This window comes from Pinus tabuliformis, chromosome 1_2 (assembly GCF_031772625.1).
Source record: "Pinus tabuliformis cultivar Carrire ecotype Pingquan chromosome 1_2, CPIR1, whole genome shotgun sequence".
Lineage (NCBI taxonomy): Eukaryota > Viridiplantae > Streptophyta > Pinopsida > Pinales > Pinaceae > Pinus > Pinus tabuliformis.
Window position 1 is genome coordinate 1,248,822,138 of NC_142298.1, and position 9,792 is coordinate 1,248,831,929.

Consider the following 9,792-nt stretch of genomic DNA (forward strand, 5'->3'; position numbering starts at 1 on the left):
GTAGTTTTGAGTCCCAGTGCTGGATTGGGCAACAGGGAATCAAAAATGGAAGTGCTAAAAATAGAATTATATTTTTAGTAGTTCAGGATGGATTCCTATTTTTAGTTAATCCATGGACTAAAACAGGAAGTAAAATTTGAATTTGAACTTAACAGCGATTTGAAAACAAATTAATTAATTCACCATGAGTTAATTAGTTGATAAAATTCAAACATGAAGTCTATGTGAGGACATGCAACAGTTTCTCTATTAATTTAGGAATTTATCCATTAGTTAAAGAGATAAAGATGAGTTCTATATTGATTAGTAATTAGTTGGCTCAGTTAACTGAGTCCAGTTATAATTGATTTAAACATTTGTTCAAATTAAGTAAGTTCAGTTAGTTAATGCATGCTAGCATATAATTTTTGTTATTTAGATAACTGAATATTCTCTCATGAATAACTCATGCATGTCAATTCAGACAGAGACCCAGTTGAGATAAAAGAAGGGACATTGTACTATCAGTTGGATGAATATTTTTCCTATAAAGGAAGCTCATCCATGATGAGGATTTATCTCCCTTAGGACTGCCTAGTTAGATATGTTAGTTTCAGTCTTTGAAGCCTTCCTCCAATGATCAAACATGCTCTTACAAAGTGATTTCAGGGTGTCAAAGTCAAATTTTGTCATTTCAGTGCCTCTTCAAGTAAACTTTGGTCACTAGGTATTAGGTCTAGGGTTGTTTTCACTCCTTCCAAAGTCTTCCAAGTATTGGTCCATGTCACCATTCAACTTAGTGTACCATCATTCAAATATTTGTCATCATCATTTCAGGTTCCAATGGGTCATTTTACAGCTTGTTCGTGCTTCAATTGTACTTGGGTGAGCCTCATTTCCCTCTCCTAGGGTTTTGAAGGTAATTTTTCTTGGATGGTAAAATCATTAACAAAACATGTATCCTGATGCTCATACACCTTCCCCTATCCTTAATATACCTTCTTAAACACTTCCCATCACTCATATACCTCAAATTCATCATGTTCCCACAAACCCTAGTTTATTGCTACAATTTGACACTTTTTTAGGCTAGGCTTGTGTTTTGACCTTTTGGACCCCTTCACCTCACTCAACCTTTGCAATTCCACTTTCCCCTAATTCCTAACATTCCTCCCTACTTCCTAAAATTTTCTCAAGAATTTAGAAGCCCCTTATCCCCTTCATTTCCCTTCATTTCTGAAAATCCCCTGTTCCACATATCAGGATAGGTTTTCTTCAAACTATGTTTCTGAGAAATAAAAGATGAATTTGAAAAATGTGAGAGAGATTTTTTTCCATCATTGACCCAAGAATAAAAACCTCTTTCAATTTTTACACAGGTTTCATGGTTTGGGAGAAATTTTGAAAGCATCATTGGCCTCAGGAGGATTGATGCACTTTTGGAGCGACCTTGGGAAAATCAATATTTCACCTTGCTGGTATCTTCAAATGACTTTCTTGATGATCTCAATGATATCTAGACAGAGAGAGATTTCTAATGAGCTATCATGAGCTCAATTTGGAGTTGAGGAAGACCTTCAAAAGTTGACTACAATATCACTCTGCGTTTAGGCAACCTCATTTTGCACATTTTGAATAGTCTTGGGAGATTTGACTTTTGGCAAAGCAAATGAGCTCCAAATTGAAACATTCAAGATGTTTTGGAAAGTAGGCTTGAAAATATTTCCAACGAGCTATCAAACACCCAATTTGGACACTGGGAAGAAATCCAAAAATTGTCTGTAAAATGGCGTTGTGCATTGGGAGCTTGGCACTGCGCATCAGGCAGTTTTCTCCTGTGTTAATCTACACTGTCGCTGCGCATCAGAGAGGCGCTGCGCATTGGTGAGCAGGCTCTGCAAATTGGCTAGTAATGCCTCAAAACCCTCAAATTTCACCTCCAATCACTGTCATTGCTGCATTTATCCTCCAATCAAGTAAACTCTCTTTTGATCTCACATAGGGTTTTTTATGCTTTGATGGTGGTTTTAACATCGTAAAATTCAAAACCCTAATTTGTCTCTAAAACTAATTCATACACTACAAAATACAATTATTTATTTCCTATTCCATAATTTCATTTTCCTAAAACCTATCTCCTAAACCCCATCTTCCTTAACTCCTTTTCCTTTCTCCTATCTCCCAAACCCTACCCATCACATATCAAACCCTATACTCATATACCCCAAACCCTACCATACTCCCAAACTCTATCATTATTCCCAAACCCTATCATTACTCCCAAACCCTACATCATTCATTAACCTTACTTATTCCCCTCATCCCTTTCAAATTCTTGTTCACTCTCACCTTCTTTATTTTTTAAATCTCTTCATACTCCTCTCAGTCATCACAAGGGAAACAACTATAAAGTGTGGAGAAGGATAGTGAGTATGACTATGAGAGAGAAACTCTTAGTGACAGTTCCATGGAGAGATTTAAGGAGCCAAAAAAGAGCAAGATAAACTTAAAATTTTGGCTGAAGCTTCATTAGCTCACCAAAGCAATTAGTAAGTTTGCCTCTTACCAAATTTAATGAAATTTTGGGAAAATTTTGTCATTTCACAATTTTGTAATTCAAAACACAAGAATTTTCAGTTGATGCACAGCACCACCGGCACTGCGCATTGAGCTGGCTCAGTATTTTGCAAAATGGTTTTCATTTTTGGATTCCTCATGGAAAAATAATGAAACCCAGAAAGTTTCATAAGATTTGGAGGAGATCTGGGTCACCTAAAGGGCAAAAAACACCTATAAATTCCCTCTCTGCCTCTTTTTGGACCCACAGGAACTAGTCTTGGGAGAAATGATTTTTGATGGGTCAAATCAACTCCAAATCAGAAACTTCATAGTGTTCCAGCAACTAGACAGGCAGTGATTTCCAACAATATATCTTGGGCCGGATTTGGTGAAGTGGAAGGCCTCCAAAAGTAGCCTTGAAGTGGTGCTGCGCATCAGGCTCACGGTGTTGTCCATTAGGCAAATTTTTGCCAATTTTTCCTAAAACTCAAAATTTTGCCTAGTTTGATTGTTAGTTGACCTTTTCTTTTCTCTTTGGTAAATTAATGATGTAATATGATGTAAATATGATGAAAATTGACTGGAGGGGGTAGATACATCAATTAGAGGTGATTTGAGGTTGAATGAATCAGTTTCCATTATTTTAGAGGCAAGCTGTTCCACTGTCTATTTTATAGTTCCTAGTTTAGATGTTGTTGAAACAACTCCTTAACTCATGGATTCGACCCCTGATGGCTAGCATAGGTTGTTTGATGCCTATATCATGTAATTTCTTAGTGATTTGTCAAGTTTGGACTCTTGTGGATGCTTTTAGCTTTATTGTAAATCACTTCTGCAGTTTGGCAAGGAAATGAACCAAGGTTTTGCAGCATTTTGTGGGATTCTTGTGGTAATGTGTCTTGGCATTGTTTCTTCCTTTGTTATTTAGTTTTTCTTATGTGTATATGTGCCAGAATATATTTATTTCTTCATAACTAAATGAATCAAGATAAATAAGTGGAATCCATTGATATTCAGTGCTCTTCCCTGAGGATACATTTAGTTTTTAATGTTTTCTGTTGTTTAAGGAGGACTCATGAAACTTGCATGCCCTGTCCAACTCCTCACTGGTCTTAGACTTACCATCAAATCCAATTCAAAGTGCCAAAACACCTGTCTACCTCACCCCATATAAACTCCTGCAAATCTGAGTTGATTTCCCAGACCCAAAGCTGCCTTCCTCATTTGATCCAACAACCGACCATCAAAATCAAAAAAAATCCTCTGACCTAATATACCTAGCCTAAAATCAGCATTTATTTTCGATCATCCCAAGCTCTAGTTTCCATATTCTAGGTGATATTGACAAGGAGAGAGCCCTCTCCCAAATTGGTAGGGCTAGCTACCAGGTTAAGCATGTTTTGATGTTACCTTAGACTTGCCTTCCTTCAGCCTGAGGTAGATCTAGGCCCTAACATAGTGGCGACCATACTAGGGAACGTAGTGTTATGTTCTTCAGTAAAATGTAATCAAGTTCAAATCTGATTGTTGATGGTGGAAGATGATCAGACATATGAAGGATGAAATCATTCACCTGGCGACTCCAAATAAGTTTCAAGATCAGATCCAAGGACTCCACTAGAGGATGAAACCGAATAGCAGAAACATGAAGGGACAATATGGAAAGATCAGGTATTCAAGTTGGAATTTCATCCAAGACATTATGTTCTTTATTATAAATTATTTCTTCTCTTTTCCCAAGAATGTTAAGAAGGATTTACAAAGTATATTGTATTCGAGGAAGATCCTAGACCTGCATTTGATTCCTTCCATTTGAAGATTGTGGATACAAAATATGTGCATGCCTTTGATATTGATCAAGACCCTTCTTCTGAATTTTATGATGATCATCTTCAAACTGATTAGCCTCAAGAGACAAAGATTGATTCTACACCTTCTGTACATATTCCTATACCTTGTAAATTCCAGATAGATACAAGCCTCTGATTTTACCTCCTATATCCCATGCTTTCCCTAAAAATCATTACCTATATCTACTAATATTTGATGGTGATTGTGACAACATCACTTCTGAGAGACATATATTGAATTTTGAGTCTTTTCTTGACCTTTTTGAAGTTGATGAAGAGGATGTCAGTATTAGGCTTTTTGCTCTTTCTTTGTAAGGCAAGATCAATAGTTAGTTCAAAACCCTCCCTGATTTGAGCATCTTAGATTTCCAGCAGTTCGCCAAATTTTTTCTCGAAAAGTGGGTGGTCAGACAAAACCCTTTCTTGATTATAGAAGAGTATAATCAACTGAAAATATTGACAGGGGAGACAGTACAATAGTTTTCTGCCAGGTTTAACTAAGTCTATTTTTCGATGCCGTTTAATATAAGACCTCCTCCTGGATCCACTCTCTTGCACCACTCGGATGCCTTTGATCCGAAAATGGAGTTTCATCTAAGAGAAAGGAACCTTGCAACACTTGAAGAGATGCAAAACAGAGCAGTAGATGTAGAGGCTAATTTGCTAATCAGAAGGGAAAAGTTAAAGGAAGAAGAGATGAAGAACATAGATCCAGAGGAATCAACATCTTTAGAGGTAACACTCGAAATTTTGGTAAGTGCAGTGGAGGAGATGATGCAAAGGATCACCAAAAGGAATGAGTATAATATTCAAGACCATGTCTCACTGACTGAAGAGGAACAAGTGACTGATCCAAAACATTTTCTTTCCTATTCTAGTTGTCATAGATCCAATAATTATTGTTTTATAGATCATTTTGGAGAAGAGAGATCTATTGATATGAAATGTATGCTTGATGATGTGTTTTATACTGATGATTTTTCTCAGTTTGATCAGTATGATCATGATTATGTCCTCCAAAAAGAAGCTAGTTTTGAAGATAAATCAACAGCTGGTTTGTGGAAGGAGGAAGTTCACTTTAAGCAGCTCGAATACAATGATCAACCGATGCATATCACTATGGAAGTGAGGAGGAAAGTGCAACAAATTTTGAAGTAAGTTAAGGATATTTTGATTTTTGTTTTACTTCGTTTCAGTTCATCAGAGACAACTTTCATGCAATTAGAAATCAACCGTCGATAATTTTTTATCTGAACCATCTTGAGGGCAATGAAATCCTTGTTCAAGACTTCTCATATCCAGATTCGCAGTGCCAGAATGCCATTGAATGTGAGGTTTCAAATGAAGACTTGGAAGCTGGAACATATAATGAAATGATACAAGATGATTCCATACCATTCTGTTTCGAATCATTTCAGTTTTTGAAGGGAAATTTGCATAGTATATCTTCAATAAAGGATGAGAAGCTTATATAAAATCATGCCATATCATTAGAACCAATCGGAAATGGGTTGCAACAGTCTTTTCAAGTTTTTCAGGATCCAATAGCTGATGTGTTGGATGATGTTTGCAGTCAAAGTCCTTCTCCATTAGTTAACTGTGAGCTTGAAAAATGTATTGATACAAATTTGATCCAGCAACCGGTTTCTTTGTCATTTTCAGAAGAAGTCTCATCACAAAGCTCAGATGAAAGTTTGCATTCATGGTATGAGGAGAAGAAAAGTAATCCATTAGATGAGCTGAGTCCCAGTGCAGATGAATTTCAAGATCCTTATGCAGTATTTTTGAAGTCAGATAAAGAATCCATATTATTTAATATGGGAAAATTTGGACATGTTTACAAGTTTTCAGGGGAGTTGCATTTCAGTAGTTCTCTCTTGTTGTTCATAAGAAAGCACTTGTGGAGAATTCAAACAATAGTTAGAATGCTTACCTGGTTGCATTGGTTGTTTCATTTCACATGATAAGGTGATGAATGGAACAATTAGAGTAGGTTTTATTGAACAAGATCCATTTTGAGTATAGTTTCCAGTCTATCAGTTATGTTTTAGTATGGAGTCAATTTTTAGTAGATTAAGACTCAATTTTTGTCTTTTAGTCGTCAATTTTCAGACATCCATTTCAATTTTTGTTTTTGACTCCTTGCCCAATGGATAAGGCTACTAAGTCTATGGTGTTCTTGGCACCTCCAGGGAGCTACCATCCCCATTGGAGCCAATGTTAGTGTCAATCTTTGAAGCCTTCCTCCAGTGATCAAACATGCTCTTACAAAGTGATTTCAGGGTGTCAAAGTCAAATTTGTCATTTCAGTGAGTCTTCAAGTAAAATTTGGTCACTAGGTATTAGGTCTAGGGTTGTTTTCACTCCTTCCAAAGTCTTCCAAGTATTGGTCCATGTCACCATTCAACTTAGTGTACCATCATTCAAAGAGTTTTCATCATCATTTCATGTTCCAATGGGTCATTTTACATCTTGTTCGTGCTTCATTTGTACTTGGGTAAGCCTCATTTCCCTCTCCTAGGGTTTTGAAGGTAATTTTTCTTTGATGGTCAAATCATCAAAAATACTTGTATCTTGATGCTCATACACCTTCCTCTATTCTTAATAGACCTTCTTAAATTCTTCCCATCTCTCATATCCCTCAAATTCGTCATTTTCCCACAAACCCTAGTTTATTGCTACAATTTACAATTTTCTAGGCTAGGCCTATGTTTTGACCTTTTGGACCCTCTCCCCTCACTCAATCTTTGAAATTTTACTTTCTCCTGATTCCTAACATCCCTCCCTACTTCCTAAAATTTTCTCAAGAATTTAGAAGCCCCTTATCCCCTTCATTTCCCTTCATTTCTACAAATCCTGTGTTCCACATATTAGGATAGGTTTTCTTCAAACTATGTTTCTAAGAAAGAAAACATGAATTTGAAAAAAGTGAGAGATTTTTTTGTCCATCATTGATGCAATAAGAAGCAACTCTTTCAATTTTTACACAGGTTTCATGGTTTGAGAGAAATGTCGAAAACATCATTGGCCTTAGGAGGATTGACGCACTTTTGGAGTGACCTTGGGAAAATCAAGATTTCACCAAGCTGGGATGTTCAAATTACTTTCTTGATGATTGCAATGATATCTATACAGATATATCTTTCCAATGAGCTATCATGAGCTCACTTTGGAGTTGAGTAAGACCTTCAAAAGTTAACTGCAATAGCACTCTACATTTAGGTAACCTCATTCTGCACATTTTGACCAGTCTTGGGAGATTTGACTTTTGACATGGAACATGAGTTCCAAATTGAAAAATTGAAGATGTTTTGGAAAGTATACACGATAAGATTTCCAACGAGCTATCACATGCTCAATTTGGACACCGGGAAGGCCTCCAAAATTGGTTTGAAAAATGACGTTTCACATCAGAGGGGCGTTGCACATCAGGTAGTTTTCTCCTATGTTAGATTACACTGGCGTTGTGCATTGGCGAGCAGCCGTTGGCGCATTGGCTAGTAATGCCTCAAAACCCTGAAATTTAACTTCCAATCACTCTCATTGCTGCATTTCTCCTCCAAGCAAGTAAGTAAACTCTCTTTTGATCTCCCATAGGGTTTTTTATGCTTTGATGATGGTTTTGGCATCCTAAAATTCAAAACCCTAATTTGTCTCTAAAGCTACCTCATACACTACAAATTACAGTTGTTTATTCCCTATTCCATAATTTCATTTGCCAAAAACATATCTCCTAAACCCATCCTCCCTAACTCCTTTTCCTTTCTCCTATCTCCCAAACCCTACCCTTCACATATCAAACCATATACTCAGATACCCCAAACCCTACCATACTCCCAAACTCTATCATTATTCCCAAACCCTATCATTACTCCCAAACCCTACATCATTCATTAACCTTACCTATTCCCCTCATCCCTTTCCAATTATTTTTCACTCTCACCTACTTTCTTTTCTAAATCTCTTCATACTCCTCTCAGTCATCACAAGGGAAACAACTATAAAGAATGGAGAAGGATAGTGAATATGACTATGAGAGAGAAACCCTTAGTGACAGTTCCATGGAGAGACTTAAGGAGCCAAAAAGGAGCAAGATAAACTTAAAATTTTGGCTGAAGCTTCATTAGCTCAGCAAAGAAATTAGTAAGCTTTCCTCTTTCCAAATTTGAAGAAATTTTGGGAAAATTTTGTCATTTCACAATTTTGTAATTCAAAATACAAGAATTTTCAGCTGATGGTGGCGCTTCGCATTGAGTGGGCTCAGTATTTTGCAAAATTCCTTGGCTTTTTGGATTCCCCATGAAAAAATAATGAAACCCAAAAAGCTTCATAATATTTGGAGGAGATCTGGGTCACCTAAAGGACAAAAAACACCTAAAAATGCCCTCTTTGCCACTTTTTGGACCCACAGGAACCAGTCTTGGAAGAAATGATTTTTGAAGGGTTAAATCAACTCCAAATCCAAACATTCAAAGTGTTCTAGAAACTAGACAGGTAAATCTTTCCAAAAAACTATCTTGGGCCAGATTTGGTGAAGCGGAAGGCCTCCAAAAGTAGCCTTGAAGTGGCACTATGCATCAGGCTCAGGGCGCTATGCATCAAGCAAATTTTTGCCAATTTTGCCTAAAACTTATAATTTCGCCTAGTTTGACTGTCAGTTGACTTTTTCTTTTATCTTTGGTAAATTAATGATTTAATATGACGTAAATATAATGAAAAATGACTTGAGGGGGTAGATACATCAGTTAGAGGTGGTTTGAGGTTGAATGAATTTGTTTCCATAATTTTAGAGGCAAGTTGTTCCACTGCCTATTTTCTAGTTCCTAGTTTAGATGTTATTGAAATAGCTTCTTAAATCATGGATTCGACCCCTGATGGCTAGCATAGTTAGTTTGATGCCTATATCATGTAGTTTCTTAGTCATTTGTCAAGTTTGGACTCTTGTGGATGCTTTGAGATTTATTGTAAATCACTTCTGCAGTTTGGCAAGGAAATGAGCCAGGGTTTTGCAGCGATTTGTGAGATTCTTGTGCTAATGTGTCCTGGGATTGTTTCTTCCTTTTTTATTTAGTTTCTCTTATGTGTATATGTGCTAGAATCTATTTATTTCTTCATAACTAAATGAATCAAGATAAATGGTGGAATCCATTGATATTCAGTGCTCTGCCTTAAGGATACATTTAGTTTTTAATGTTTTCTTATGTTTGAAGAGGACTCATGAAAGTTGCATTCCCTCTCCAACTCCTCACTGGTCTTAGAATTACCATCACATCCAATTCAAAGTGCCAAAACACCTGCCTACCTCGCCCCACAGAAACTCCTGCAAATCTGAATTGATTTCCCGGACCCAAAGCTGCCTTCCTCATTTGATCTAGCAACCTATTGTGCTTTACAATAACCCCCC